At 44.1% G+C, this 16829-nt stretch overlaps 2 pseudogenes; one reads left to right on the top strand and one right to left on the bottom strand.

Annotated features, from left to right (window-relative positions):
• LOC115138817 (RNA helicase aquarius-like) overlaps window positions 1–16829 on the top strand; it is an 83912-nt pseudogene that overhangs the window by 56463 nt on the left and 10620 nt on the right.
• Window positions 2937–3746, bottom strand: LOC115138637 (voltage-dependent anion-selective channel protein 2-like; annotated as a pseudogene).

Raw genomic sequence — 16829 nt, 5'->3', positions numbered from 1 at the left:
AAAAATAAAGTAAAACCTTGGAATGAGTAGGTGTGTCCAAACTTTTGGCTGGTACTGTATATATTTTACTTGTTTAAGGACTTTATTGTAAAGGTAGACATACACAAGTGGACTTGGTTTCTGATCATTGTCCCAGTCATATAATTTATACACAGCTATGGGAAGGGGACCTGGAGGATGCACTCAGTTATAATAGGTAATCTTTTCCTTTCTAATCACACCCAGAAAATCGCATTTGGCGTTGTCGTGCAATTTATATTACCATGTTCAACCAGGAAGCAGGTTGGGTAGTCAAGATAGTACGGGTCTGCCAATGACTGCCAGGATATGTTAATATTTCAATAAGCATAATTAACATATCCTGAAGAATATTAGCTAAATATACTGAACAATGACTAGGCAGGGGTGCAGCTATGGGTGGTCCTGGGAGGGCATAGCCCCACCCACTGGGGAGCCAGACCCAGCCAATCAGAATGAGTTTTTCTCCACAAAAGGGCTTTATTACAGACAGAAATACTCCTCAGTTTCATCAACTGTCTGGGTGGCTGGTCTCAGAAAATGGATGGATGTGGAGGTTCAGGGCTGGCGTGGTTACACCTGTTCTGTGGTTGTGAGGCCGGTTAGATGTACTCTCAAATTCTCTTGAAGGTGGCTTATGGTAGAGAAATAAAACATTTTTTATCTGGCATTAGCTCTGGTAGAAAATCCTGCAGTCAGCATGCTAATTGCACTTTCCCTCAAAACTTGAGATATCTGTGGCATTGTGTTGTGTGACAAAACTGCACATTTTAGTGGCCTTTTATTGCCCCCAGCACAAGGTAAACCTGTGTAATGATCATGTTGTTTAATCGGCTTCTTGATATGCCACACAAAGGAGAAATGGCAAAGGAGAAATGCATTTCTGGGATCTTTTATTTCATGAAACATGGGACCAACACTTTACAGGTGGCGTTGAAATTTTTGTTCATATATATATCATCAACCAATAGAATAGATTGAGGTTTGAAGGTCTCTCTGATAAGCATTCTGAGTAGGAGCCGCCCTGACAACACGCAGTGCATTGCTAACCGAATGCTACTATATGTCCAAAGGAATCAAGCAAAGATGGGATATAAATAATACATGTAAAAAGCTACAATATAATTTGCTAGTAAGTGTGAAAAACAGCAACAGTTCGGGTTTGTCACATAATATAATGATAACATATATATATATATATTTAAATTGATGGATATACACTACATGACCAAAAGTATGTGGACCTGCTTGGTCGAACATTTATCATGACCATTAATATGGAGTTGGTAGCCCATTTGCTGCTATAGCAGCCTCCAATCTTCTGGGAAGGCTTTCCACTAGAAGATGGAACATTGCTCCGGGGATTTGCTTCCATTCAGCCACGAGCATAAGTGAGGTTGGGCGAGTAGGCATGGCTCGCAGTCGCCATTTAAATTAATCCCAAAGGTGTTCAATGGGGTTGAGGTCAGGGCTCTGTGCAGGCCAGTCTGGGTTCTTCCACACCGGTCTCGACAAACCATTTCTGTTCGGGCCTCGCTTTGTCCACGGGGACATTGTCATGCTGAAACAGGAACGGGCCGTCCCCAAACTGTTGCCACAAAGTTGGAAGCACAGAATCGTCTAGAATGTCATTGTATGCTGTAGTGTTAAGATTTCCCTCCAAGGAAACTAAGGGGCCTATCCGGAACCATGAAAAACCGCCCCAGACGTTTATTCCTCCTCCACCAAACTTTACAGTTGATACTATGCATTCGGCAGGTAGTGTTCTCCTGGCATCAGCCAAACCCACATTAATCCGTCAGACTGCCAGATGGTGAAGCATAATTCATCATTCCAGAGAATGCTTTTCCACTGTGCCAGAGTCCAATGGCATCAAGCTTTACACCACTCCAGCCAACACTTGGCTTTGCTCATGGGGCGGCAGGGTAGCCTAGTGGTTAGAGCATTGCAAGTTCAAACCCCCGAGCTGACAAGGTACAATTCTGTCGTTCTGCCCCTGAACAGGCAGTTAAGCCACTGTTCCTAGGCCATCATTGAAAATAAGAATTTGTTCTTAACTGACTTGCCTAGTTAAATAAAGGTAAAATAAAATTTTAAAAAAATGGTGATCTTAGGCTTATGTGTGGCTGCTCGGCTATGGAAATCCATCTCATGAAGCTCCGGATGACCAGTTCTTGTGCCGACATTGCTTCCAGAGGCAGTTTGTAACTCTAGTGAGTGTTGCAACCGAGGACAGACGATTTTTACGCGCTTCAGCACTCGGCGGTCCCGTTCTGTGAGCTTGTGTGACCTACAACTTTGCGACTGAACAGACAGTGCCACGTTCACAGTCACTGAGCTCTTCACTAAGGCCATTCTACTGCCAATGTTTTTTTATGGAGATTGCGTGGCGGTGTGCTTTGTACACCTGTCAGCAATGGGTGTGGCTGAAATAACCGAATCCACACATTTGAAGGGTTGTCCACATACATACTTGTGTGTATATGTAGTGTGTCTTCATGTAACCCTCTTCGTATTGCCCAATGAGTATTGTCCAATCCAATGAGCCAAACCACTAAAGCATATGTAAAAGATGCAGAAGGAATGCTCTATTTGAGGAGGATGTTTTTCACTAGTGGTACAACACAGTATAGGGCTACATGACTGAATAAATAGCAGACCTAGTAGTACTTGGCTACTGTAGAACACACAGGATGACTGACTACAAACCAACTGAAAGGAAATGACAGTGGCTAATGGTTTGGGGATCCATCTAACTGACAGAACTGAGGGCTATGTTATGTATGTTGTTGCTTTAGATTAGATTCATCCCTTTCCTTTGAGAGGGTTGTTTGGCTGGAAATAGATCAGGCCAGATTATTCTGCTATTCTGTCAAATATTAAATATGACGACTTCACTAGACAGGTTAGATAGATACTTATGCCTCTAGCTCCAGGCCCATTCCCAGTTTGTGGCCACCGGTGTTGATGTACTTGCCATCGACCATTGCAGACAGGGTGATTTTCATACCTGGCCGCAGTGTCTGGGTGTAGCTAACTCCTACGAACCTGTTAACTTTAGCGGATATGAGGCACTGGAGTCCAGCTGGTACTTGGCAGCGATGCCAAAGCAGATGCTGTTGCTGCCTGCTGTCCAGACAAGGTTCACAGCTGTCTCCAGCTTGTCATTCACCTTCTGGTAGATGGACTCTCCAAACTCTGTGCCATAGCTAACATTGGTGTGTAGCTGTTAGTCTCCTGTCTTGTAGCTGACAGCAACGTTGCTCTGGGTCATTTTGGACTTGGCTGTGTCGAAGGTCATCTGGTAGCCAGCCAGCCATCCCTCATACCCGGCCACCGCTGCCCCGTGTATGGCCGGGCCTGCAAAGTCAGTCTACATCCACTCCCAGGTTGACGTATTCACACTTATAGGCAGTTTTCACCTTCCCACTCTTCTTGCCAGAATTTAGTGAGAATTGTGTGTTGAACATAAGTTCCGGTCCTTTGGTTGCCTGATCTTCAATGGTGATCTCAGTCCCCAGAGTGTGGTCTGTGGTCCACTTCTCTTCTCGTATTCACCCCATTTGTCTCCAGGTTGCCATTGACTTTGCTTGTGTCAGTGTTGGACGAGCCAGAGGTTTTGAATTCTACTCCATTTGAAGACTTGGTCTTGACATCAAGTTTCACTTATCCAAAACCATATACTTTGTTGAAGATGTCCTTTGCAGATATGATGGAGGGACAGACATACTTCTGGAAGATTTGCAGGAATATTGTAACTTTGCTTCAGTTGCTTGGAGCTTTGCATTGGTGCAGATAGTTGTTTCCAGGTTGTATCTGACACCGCGACACGGTCCTGTGTCCTGTCCAGCTGGAGGGCGATGAAGGAGCGCAGAGTTCACCACTCAGTTAACAGGCAGAGAGGGGTGAGAAGGGAGAGAACGAAAGCAGGTGAAGAACAGATGTAAAAAGAGGTGACGAGGTGATGAGGGGTGTTTGAAATGCAAGGCAGGCCGAATGAATGTTTTCGCTCCTTGTGAAAAGAGAAAGAAAGTAGGGATAAGGAAACAGGGAGAGAAGGCGTACAGCTATTCTCCAGGGGTCTGTGCTTTTGTGAGGCAGCAGACAAATGCAAAGAACGTCAGCACCCAACACATGTTCATCACCAACACACACTAATGCTGCAATATGTCTCCCCTTGAACACCAGTCTATGAGCTGTCCTAGTGGAACGCTTGTACACTGTGGGAGGGAGCGCTAAACTAAAGCAACACTGACACAGAGATTAACTAGCTAATCACCACCATACAATCAGATCTAATCATTCTAAAGAAAGACATGTCCATAATTAAAGATGCACTATGCATAAATCACTCTGCCATTTCCTGGTTGCTAAAATTCTAATAGTTTGCCTAATTTCAGTTTGAGACAAAACAAGCAGGTGTAGTGTTGAGAATCATTGTACCATCTAAATCGCTGTGAAATATATTTTCCATAACCAAAAGTATTGTATTTTCAGCTGTTTGAATCTGGTGTACAAAACCGAATGGAAGACTCAAAAACAAAGCACAGAAAGCATAGCAATGGGGCACATAGAACAGATCTACTGCTTGGTCGGGTCGCCCAAAAATGTACATATTGCAGCTTTAAGCAAACCTTTCTTTTACAATCAAAAAGTTGTTTGTTTTTTAACTGGTAATGCATGGGCAGTCATTTTCCCTCAAACACTCTATGGCCTCTGTGGAGAAGAACTGAACTGGCCTTGAACCTTGACACTGACCTACAATATATTTCCTCTCTAGAACCCAGAAGACGGTTACAGCAGGTTGGAAGCGTTGGATCATGATAGGAGACCACCAGCAGCTGCCCCCTATCATTAAGATCAGTTCACCCGCTTCATACACCTGGGGGTACCCACCGTTGACCTGGATGACCAGGGACGTGCCCGTGCCAGGTGGGTTAGGCGCACTGGGGAAATAACAGTGAATATGGTTAAAACAGAAATGCTCACTACATATTGCATTGCATTGCTTGCTGTTTGGGGTTTTAGGCTGGGTTTCTTTTTAAGCACTTTGACATTTGCTTATGTAAAAAGGGATTTATAAATAAAAACATTTGATTTTATATTTTTTTATTATCTATAATCAAACAAACATGTCTGAACATGTACAAAATCATTTTGAAATGTGAAAATACTTTATCATGCTGTTTTTGATCATCAAACATTAGTGCAAAAATATCAACACAATATTTGGTTAGTGGGTATGACGTCTTTTAATCCTTTTAAACACAAGACGAGACGAAAATAACTAGTCTGTTAGCCAATTAAAAAACCCTTGCTACGTCCATGATCCAATAGTTGCTAAATACCAGTTGATACACGCGAATATGTTCATGTCTCCCTGGCTAATTGTCTAGTCAGTTGAGTGGATAGTCACTTGAGTTTATATTACCTCTGGTGCCCTCTATGTATACTAACTAACATGGACGCTAAGCTAAAGTGGTGAATAGTGAATCTCTTTAATGCTAATACTATGTTGGCTCTCCCTAACCATAGGAATGAATGGTGAATCTTTCTCTGATGCTAATGCTAGCATGGTTCTCCATCTCTCCTCCAGTCTGTGTAATCTATATAACTGCCGCAATAAGCAGCTGGAGAACCTGCCCCACGTACAGCTGCTGCCCCAGTTCCAGGCCCCTAACCCTGGCCTGACCTTCAACTTCCAGCTCCTCAACATGGAGGACTTCAATGGAGTGGGAGAGTCAGAGCCCAACCCTTATTTCTACCAGGTTAATAACACATACACACAGAAACACACACGTATAAACAGGAACACATGCACAGTACCAACAGGGTTGGGTAGGTTACTTTCTAAATGTGATTCGTTACAGTTACTAGTTACCTGTCCCAAATTGTAATCAGTAACTTTTGGATTATCCATACTCAGTAACGTAATCTGATTACGTTCAGTTACTTTTAGATTACTTTGCCCTTAATTAAGGGGCATTAGAAGAAGACAAAAATGTATGTTACCAATTGACTGACATATTTTGCAGTATAAATCAATATTAAAGTTTACATAGCTGGCCATATATGGATGTTCAATTTTACTTCATGGGTTGGTTATGTAGGCTTCTTCTAACCCATCACTTTCTACTACATATAATAATACAATTAAATTAAATTATATCCATATCTCCTATCACTATATGATTCCGTATGTGTTATTTCATAGTTTTGATGTCTTCACTATTATTCTACAATGTAGAAAATAGTAAAAGTAAAGAAAAACCCTCCAATGAGTAGATGAGTTCAAACTTTTGACTGGTACTATACACAGCAACACATGCACACGTACACAGCAACACACGCACACGTACACAGCAACACACGCACACGTACACAGCAACACACGCACACATACACAGCAACACGCGCACACGTACACAGCAACACACGCACGCGTACACAGCAACACACGCACGCGTACACAGCAACACACGCACACGTACACAGCAACACACGCACACGTACACAGCAACACACGCATACATACACAGGAACACACACAAGTACACAGGAACACACACACAATCATTCCACATACACACTCACTCCGCAGAGTAGCAGAGGATATTGTTCAATGGTTCATTCATTTAAACCATAATGGATCCAGGGCCAGTCCAGTTGATATATTCATTACCTAGCGCACCGCTAACACTGGATTCACTCAGGACAGGCTAGTGATTTGTCCTCTGGACTAGCAGCCAGATTGTCTTTCCTTATAGTGTGGCTCACTCAGGAGTGTCCTGAAGTTGCTCATTGTTGGTTAAATAAGGACCATGTCTCTTGGTCTGGACATGTTAATGAGGAGCATGTATCTCTCGGTCTGGACATGTTAATGAGGAGCACGTGTGTCTCGGTCTGGACATGTTAAATGAGGAGCACGTGTGTCTCGGTCTGGACATGTTAATGAGGAGCACGTGTGTCTCGGTCTGGACATGTTAAATGAGGAGCACTTGTGTCTCGGTCTGGACATGTTAAATGAGGAGCATGTGTCTCGGTCTGGACATGTTAAATGAGGAGCACGTGTCTCGGTCTGGACATGTTAAATGAGGAGCATGTGTCTCGGTCTGGACATGTTAAATGAGGAGCATGTGTCTCGGTCTGGACATGTTAAATGAGGAGCACGTGTCTCGGTCTGGACATGTTAAATGAGGAGCATGTATCTCTCGGTCTGAACATGTTAAATGAGGAGCATGTATCTCGGTCTGGACATGTTAAATGAGGAGCATGTGTCTCAGTCTGGACATGTTAAATGAGGAGCATGTATCTCTCGGTCTGGACATGTTAAATGAGGAGCATGTGTCTCAGTCTGGACATGTTAAATGAGGAGCACGTGTCTCGGTCTGGACATGTTAAATGAGGAGCACGTGTCTCGGTCTGGACATGTTAAATGAGGAGCATGTGTCTCGGTCTGGACATGTTAAATGAGGAGCACGTGTCTCGGTCTGGACATGTTAAATGAGGAGCACGTGTCTCGGTCTGGACATGTTAAATGAGGAGCATGTGTCTCGGTCTGGACATGTTAAATGAGGAGCATGTGTCTCGGTCTGGACATGTTAAATGAGGAGCACGTCTCTCGGTCTGGACATGTTAATGAGGAGCGTGTATCTCGGTCTGGACATGTTAAATGAGGAGCTTGTGTCTCGGTCTGGACATGTTAAATGAGGAGCATGTGTCTCGGTCTGGACATGTAAAATGAGGAGCACGTCTCTCGGTCTGGACATGTTAATGAGGAGCGTGTATCTCGGTCTGGACATGTTAAATGAGGAGCTTGTGTCTCGGTCTGGACATGTTAATGAGGAGCATGTATCTCGGTCTGGACATGTTAAATGAGGAGCATGTGTCTCGGTCTGGACATGTTAAATGAGGAGCACGTGTCTCGGTCTGGACATGTTAAATGAGGAGCACGTGTCTCGGTCTGGACATGTTAAATGAGGAGCACGTGTCTCGGTCTGGACATGTTAAATGAGGAGCACGTGTCTCGGTCTGGACATGTTAAATGAGGAGCACGTGTCTCGGTCTGGACATGTTAAATGAGGAGCACGTGTCTCGGTCTGGACATGTTAAATGAGGAGCATGTATTTCTCGGTCTGGACATGTTAAATGAGGAGCATGTATCTCTCGGTCTGGACATGTTAAATGAGGAGCATGTATCTCTCGGTCTGGACATGTTAAATGAGGAGCATGTATCTCTCGGTCTGGACATGTTAAATGAGGAGCATGTATCTCTCGGTCTGGACATGTTAAATGAGGAGCATGTATCTCTCGGTCTGGACATGTTAAATGAGGACCATGTCTCTCGGTCTGGACATGTTAATGAGGAGCATGTATCTCTCGGTCTGGACATGTTAAATGAGGAGCATGTGTCTCGGTCTGGACATGTTAATGAGGAGCATGTGTCTCGGTCTGGACATGTTAAATGAGGATCACGTCTCTCGGTCTGGACATGTTAAATGAGGAGCATGTATCTCGGTCTGGACATGTTAAATGAGGAGCATGGATGTCTCGGTCTGGACATGTTAAATGAGGAGCATGTGTCTCGGTCTGGACATGTTAAATGAGGAGCATGTATCTCGGTCTGGATATGTTAAATGAGGATCACGTCTCTCGGTCTGGACATGTTAATGAGGAGCGTGTATCTCGGTCTGGACATGTTAAATGAGGAGCTTGTGTCTCGGTCTGGACCTGTTAATGAGGAGCATGTATCTCGGTCTGGACATGTTAAATGAGGAGCATGTGTCTCGGTCTGGACATGTTAAATGAGGAGCATGTGTCTCGGTCTGGACATGTTAAATGAGGAGCACGTGTCTCGGTCTGGACATGTTAAATGATGAGCACGTGTCTCGGTCTGGACATGTTAAATGAGGAGCACGTGTCTCGGTCTGGACATGTTAATGAGGAGCATGTGTCTCGGTCTGGACATGTTAAATGAGGAGCATGGATGTCTCGGTCTGGACATGTTAAATGAGGAGCATGTGTCTCGGTCTGGACATGTTAAATGAGGAGCATGTGTCTCGGTCTGGACATGTTAATGAGGAGCATGTGTCTCGGTCTGGACATGTTAAATGAGGAGCGTGTATCTCGGTCTGGACATGTTAAATGAGGAGCATGTGTCTCGGTCTGGACATGTTAAATGAGGAGCATGTGTTTCGGTCTGGACATGTTAAATGAGGAGCATGTGTCTCGGTCTGGATATGTTAATGAGGAGCATGTATCTCGGTCTGGACATGTTAAATGAGGAGCATGTGTCTCGGTCTGGACATGTTAATGAGGAGCATGTATCTCGGTCTGGACATGTTAAATGAGGAGCATGTGTGTCTCGGTTTCTCCTCTCCGTTTGGCTGTTGCCATTTTCAGACGCCTCAAGGGAAGTGACCACAACTCTCTCAAATCTCAGCCCCTTACACACACTTGTCCCGAGACCAGAGGGGTAAAGTGGCCGCCACCACATACCCTCCTCTACACACACACACACACACACTTGATCAGAGGGGTGAATTGGACACTGGAGAGGCGATAGTGCCAGTGTTTGGTGAATACCTGTCACAGCAGTACACAAACGGCCATCTTTCCCCCGTGCCACAAGCACACACTCCAGCTCAAGGCACTCCATTGAGCACTAGCAACATGAGACCTAGCCAGCAGCAATCTATCGCCCTTTCTCTTTGGCATGGCTCATTTGCTAAAGTACATGTGCGTTAATACTCCAACCCCTCAAGCTCATTGTTGGTGCCCCTGCTCTGCACTTGCACTGTTCTGAAATGAGTCATAAAGGAAAATGTTTTCTCTTATTTATCCACATCTCGGATAGTTGGAAAATGACGTGCGTCACATCATACACGTTGTATGGTTGGGATGTGAAGTAGACGCCCTTAATTTAAGCAACAAAGCCCGAGGGGGTGTGGTAATTTGACCATTATAGACTGGGTGATTTGAGCCCTGACTGCTGATTGGCTAAAAGCCATGGAATATCAGACCGTATACCACGGGTATGACTAAACATTTATTTTTACTTTTCTAATTACGTTGGTAACCCGTTTATAATAGCAATAAGGCACCTCAGGGGTTTGTGGTATATAGCCAATATACCAAGGCCTAAGGGCTGTATCCAGGCACTCAGTGTTGCGTTGTGCTTAAGTACAGCCCTTAGCTATATTGGCCGTATACCACAAATGATAATATTATAATATTGTTATTATAAACTGGTTACCAACATAAATGTAACAGTAAACAGGTATTTCTGTGTCATACCCATGGTATAGTTAAGTGATAGTGCCCGAGAAGCCGGTGTATGGAGGATATATTCGTAGAGGGCCGGCAAACTGATAATAAATCCTCCAAACAGCCGCTTCGAGGGCATTAACACTTTTATACAACGGGTTACCAACATACTCAAATAATGATTGACATATTTTTATCAACGTTATTTTGATGAATTTATTCATACTATATCATCCTTCCACAAGAAATAGTCCCGAAACAAATCTAGTATTGCTAACCAAGCCAGCTGGTCGTTCATTCTGTTGATTCGGTTGCCAGAGACGCAACCAGTCATTCAGTCTTTTTGTTCTGTTTCTATATAAGCAATCCAGTCTTTCGTTCTAAATGTTCCATTGCCATACACTCGGGGCTCCGGTTGTGATTCAGCCTGGAATCGAACCAGGATCTGTAGTGACGCCTCTAGCACTGAGATGCAGTGCCTTAGACCGCTGCACCACTCGGGAGCCCATTGATGAGACAGGCTGATGGAACAGACTAAATAGGCATTTTAACGTCGTAGATTTAGCTGGTGGTAACTTGTGGAACAGACACTGGCCGGAATGCACTTTTAACCAGTCAGCATTCAGGATTAGAACCAGCCCAGGCTGATATACTGTACACATGGCTGAAATGCTGTTCGAGCCAATCAGCATCCAGGACCCCAACTACCTGGTTTATAATATTCAGTAGATCACTGATGGGACCCAGGGGAAGATTGAAATCACTGGTCATTTGAAAAGGTTAACATTAGATGGATTATGTTAGCATGTGTGTATTTACCAGTACATTACATTCTCAGTATGTTTCACTCAGCCCTGATTCTACAGTAGCTCAACTGAGGTCTTAACGCTCATTTTCCTTTTAGGGCTAGTGTGCCACAGCCGCACGCTCTTTCACTCCTTCCCCAATTGTATTCCCTCTTTACTTCACATCTCCCTCATTTTACTCAGCCACGTGCCAGTCCTGGGCCGTTACACTCAACCTGAGGCAATGGGCTGAGGCAGCTGTTGCAGCTGTTGCCATGGTTACTGAGTTCTCTTGCATTTGGGCACATAAGATCACATTTGTATCAAGCAGAGACATGAGAGAGACAAGCATACTGGAGACATCACACACACACCAGGGTTTCCATTAGTCTGCAATTCCCCTCCCCCCCCCATTTTAAATAAAACGACCGGTGAAGACAAATTTTTTTTTTGTTTTTATTCATTGATGGAAATGACATTTGACAGTCATGCTTATCTGTCTATGGGTTCATTTTCAATTTTAATGTAATTCAATTGGCCTGTGTATATTTTCCTTAGTCATTATGTATCTTATTTATCCAGCACAATTATGCACAGCATACAGAGCCTATTTTAATTGGGATTTCTCCTGCAGCTCCTCAGTTGGTTTCTGCTGTAGTAAAATGTGCTTTTATAAGCCCATTCATTGTGAAACCATTCTAAAGGCAAACGCATTTCCAAAAAAGTTTTGGGGCACGATTTGAAGAGTTACTATATTTATTTCTCAACTGGTAATTTAAGGCGCTCCTCCCATTCACCATTCAGATGCAGGCAACAGGCTATCAGCGCGTCATCCACCACTTTACAATGTAAGCTGAAGGCACTATGCATTTTGAAAATATACTTAATTGTTCGAAACCTGAGTGTTGTATTTCATATTGTGATGCATATTTGACCTTGCTTTAAAGTAGTCTACAGGCAAAATCCCACCATGGAAACGTGGAGGCAATTATTTTATAAAGACTTCAAAGGCGGCGTTTGGGTTTCAAGTTTGGGGAAGCTTTACAATTTATCCTACCATTCTGCGAGCCAGTTATAATTTTCATATGATCATTTTCGTGGAACAGTTTAATTTTAATAATAACTTTTTAATTTCTCAAAATTATTGTCACCTGTTTAATCATAAAAATGTGAATTAAGAACAAAAATCTCAAATTTAAAGGTCAACTAATGTGAGATCACCAACCTCTGCCATATGGACACATTGATACACCGTGATCCATTGGCAGCTAAAGAAGTTAGTGCATGGAACTCATAGCCTATAGACCAATGCAGCAGTAGGCCTATTGGTGACATACTTTTATATATAGTTTATGTGGACACCCCTTGAACCTAGTGGATTTGGCTATTTCAGCCGCACCCATTGCTGACAGGTGTTTAAAATCGAGCACACAGCCATGCAATCTCCATAGACAAACTTTGGCAGTAGAATGGCCTTACTGAAGATCTCAGTGACTTTCATTGTGGCACCGTAATAGGATGCCACCTTTCCAATAAGTCAGTTCATCAAATTGTTGCCCTGCTAGAGCTGCCATGGTCAACTGTAAGTGCAGTTATTGTGAAGTGAAAACGTCTAGGAGCAACAACGGCTCAGGCCACACAAGCTCACAGAACAGGACCACCGGGTGCTAAAGCACACAGTGTGTAAAAATGGTCTGTCCTCGGTTGCAACAGTCACTAACGAGTTCCAAACTGAATCTGGAAGCAACATCAGCACAATAACTGTTCGGCAGGAGCTTCATGAAATGGGTTTCCATGGCCGAGCAGCCGCACACAAGCCTTGCGCAATGCCAAGCGTCAGCTGGAGTGGTGTAAAGCTCTCCGCCATTGGACTCTGGGGCAGTGGAAACACATTCTCTGGAGTGATGAATCACGCTTCACCATCTGGCAGTCCGAAGGACGAATCTGGGTTTGGCGGATGCCTGGAGTACACTACCTGCCCCAATTCATAGTGCCAACTGTAAAGTTTTGTGGAGGAGGAATAATGGTCTGGGGCTGTTTATCATGGTTCGGGCTAGGCCCCTTGATTCCAGTGAAGGGAAATCTTAACACTACAGTATACAATGTAAGTGAGTGCATGGAACCCTTAATTCTAGATGATTCTGTGCTTCCAACTTTGTGGCAACAGTTTGGAGAAGGCCCTGTCCTGTTTCAGAATGGCAATGCCCCCGTGCACAAAGCGAGGTCCATACAGAAATGGTTTGTCGAGATCGGTGTGGAAGAACTTGACTGGCCTGCACAGAGCCCTGACCTCAACCCCATTGAAAACCTTTGGGATGAGTTGGAACACCAACTGTGTGTCATGCCTAATCGCCCAAAATCAGTGCCCGACTTCACTAACGCAGCAATGTTCCATGCTCCAACATCTATTGGAAAGCCTTCCCAGAGGAGTGGAGGCTGTCAAAGCAGCAAAGGGGAACCTACTCCATATTGCCATGATTTTGGAATGAGATGTTCGACGAGCAGGTGTCTACATACTTTTGGTCATATAGTGTATGTAATGGGGAGTTGATTTAAAAAAAATACAAAAAAGGGAAAATAATTCACACAATGAAACAATGAATGTGCTAAGTTTGGCGGGAGACAGCTGAGCAATTCTGGAGAGACTCATCTATATCTTCGCCACACACCCTTCCCTTTCTTGTCTCAATGTTTAAAATTATAGTCCTACTCAAGACATCTTCACACATATTTTAGATGTTCTCGCTGACAGCCGCAACTCAATAATGTGTTATGCATCTGGGTCCGGTAAATTTCTCAAATGGCTGGTAAATTAAAATCTTCCAGGTCACATTGTCCGGTATCACATTTTCCTAACGCAAACCCTAGCGCGCGCGCACACAGATGTCTGCTCTGGTGGGTGGATGTGTGTGTCCATTGGTGCTTATGTGTGTCTTACAGCATGTCTGTGTGTCACGGGGCTACAACTTGGGGCCCAGAGTGTTTCCTGGTCAGATCACATGGTCAGGAATATCTGGCGTTAGTCATATTAACAGGGTCCGTATCATTTGAGCCAGGTCAGGGGAACAGAAACAGACGTGGTGCAGTGTTTTGATGGGATTCCATGGCTGGTTGTCGAGCAAAGGTCCAGGCTGTGTGAGTTATTCCACCCCACACTGCTCTGTTATTCCACCCTGTTATTCCACCGTGCTCAGCCTTAATTGAAACTTGATGAATAATGCATACTGTTGGAAATTTGTAATTTCATTTTGGCGACATTTGGAGGGCAGATCATTCTCCGTTGTGGAAGCACTGCCTCCAGGGTGCGTTTCAGTGTGTGTATGCGTGCGTATCTCAGTCTCCGTGTGTGTGTGTGTGCGTCTCCGTGTGCTTGTGGTATATTATAGCCTTTCAGCCCTGGTTAAAAGTCACTGAAACCGATAACAATTTGGTAATAGTGAGACGGGTAAGTGTTTTATCAAATCTATCCAGTCCCCTTTAATAGTGGTCTTAATCTGAAAACAGCGGATTAACTGAAATGCTTCTGGTCGCTAATTAGAACATAGATGGTGAGAATCAGTGATAGTAAGGCCACTGCAGCTTGAGGCTGCAAATGTATACAAAAAAAGACATATATAACTGCCTTTTGAGTTTTTATAGAGATGTCTACGTATTAATGAGTGTGGGGGAGGGATCAAACACTTGGATGGAGAAAGAGATGAAGGCAGAAAGAGATGAAGGAAAAGAGGGTGAGCGAGAGAGAAAGGGAGCGAGAGTCGGAGAGAGGGGGATGGAGAGAGAGGCTGGCCAGCTGCTGTTGAACAGCTGTGACCTGTCTGTATTTGGGAGGAGAAAGAGAAGCGTGATGTTCTACTTTTGTCATGATCCTCCAAACCCCCTTTGTTCACTGCACTGCAGACAGAATCGAGGCACTGAGAGGCCAGCTGACTGCACATTGTGTGTGTGTGTATGCATTGGCGTGCACGTGTGTGTGCGTGCCTGTCCATGTGTATTTGTGGGTCGTATGTAAGATGGTGTCTGCCTTTTTTTTATCATGCGTGCAACTTTACGTGCATTTCTTTGTGTATCTGTAAGTGAACATCTGTGTGCATGAGGCCTGCCACCCGATCCTGTGTTTTAGTTTAGTGGGAGGGAAAGTAAAGCATATCCCAGTCCCAGTCTGGTTCAGCAGCAGGCCAATGAACTTGAGCCTCACACCCCGTCATGCCGCCTACCAGCCTGGCGGGACATAAACCCCAGCCAGCCTAACCTTACCCCCATCAGACCCCTCTCTGCGTGGCACACCAACCAGCACAGGGGCACGGGCAAAGATTTCATGTATTAAAACAAACACACTCACACATACTGGTTTACAGTGCCCTCTTGGTACTAAAAGAGCTTGGAATTAGTGTGGAAATGTGTATTAAAAACATGAAGACTTTTGCAATCATCTCGCTTATTGTCAAACGAGTAGGGAAAACATTCTAATACACTGGGAAATTCGTTTTTGTATCTGTTTTAATAATAGTTTTTGTTTGATTTCCCCTGTGTGCAAACCTTTTTGTTGTCTTACCTGCCCTCTCTTTCTCTCACCCCCCTCAACACCCCCACCTCCCTCTCTCTCAACCCTTCCTCCCTCTCTCTCTGTTGAAGCTGGGTGAGGCAGAGTACTGTGTGGCTCTGTTCATGTACATGCTTCTGCTGGGTTACCCTGCCGACAGGATCAGCATCCTCACCACCTACAATAGACAGAAACACCTCATAAGAGATGTCATCAACCAGCGCTGTGCTGGGAACCCCTTCGTTGGACAGCCCGACAAGGTAAGGACATACACCACTATATAAACTGCACACAAGCAGAAACCCTACCCTTTGCTATCCAAAAATGATAGACGCATACCTCATCAATCTACACATAATACTTCATAATGAGAATGCGAAAACAGATTTTTTGCAAATGTTTAAAAAAACAAATCTGAAATGTCTTATTTACGTAAGTATTCAGACCCTTTGCTATGAGACTCGAAATTGGGCTCAAGTGCATCCTGTTTCCATTGATCATCCTTGAGATGTTTTCTAACTTGATTGGACATGACCTGTGTACCTGTGTATAGGTTGACAGTGCATGGTATACACTACCAAAAATCCAGAAAATCACATTGTATGATTTTTAAGTAATTCATTTGCATTTAATTGCATGACATAAGTATTTAATCACCTACCAACCAGTAAGAATTACGGCTCTTACAGAACTGTTAGTTTTTCTTTAAGAAGCCCTCCTGTTCTCCACTCATTACCTGTATTAACTGCACCTGTTTGAACTCGTTACCTGTATAAAAGACACCTGTCCACACACTCAATCAAACAGACTCCAACCTCTCCACAATGGCCAAGACCAGACAGCTGTGTAAGGACATCAGGGATAAAATTGTAGACCTGCACAAGGCTGGGATGGGCTACAGGACAACAGGCAATCAGCTTGGTGAGAAGGCAACAACTGTCGGTGCAATTATTAGAAAATGGATGAAGTTCAAGGTCCCCCTGCTCAAGCCAGCGCATGCCAGACCCGTCTGAAGTTTGCCAATGACCATCTGGATGATCCAGAGGAGAAATGTGAGAAGGTCATATGGTCTGATGAGTCAAAAATAGAGGTTTTTGGTCTAAACTCCACTCGCCGTGTTTGGAGTATGAAGAAGGATGAGTACAACCCCAAGAACACTATCCCAACTGTGAAGCATGGTGGTGGAAACATCATTCTTTGGGGATGCTTTTCTGCAAAGG

Source organism: Oncorhynchus nerka, linkage group LG12, assembly GCF_034236695.1.
Source record: "Oncorhynchus nerka isolate Pitt River linkage group LG12, Oner_Uvic_2.0, whole genome shotgun sequence".
NCBI classification, from domain to species: Eukaryota; Metazoa; Chordata; class Actinopteri; order Salmoniformes; family Salmonidae; genus Oncorhynchus; species Oncorhynchus nerka.
Note: the sequence above shows the minus strand (reverse complement) of the source record. Positions and strands in the feature narration are given on the sequence as shown.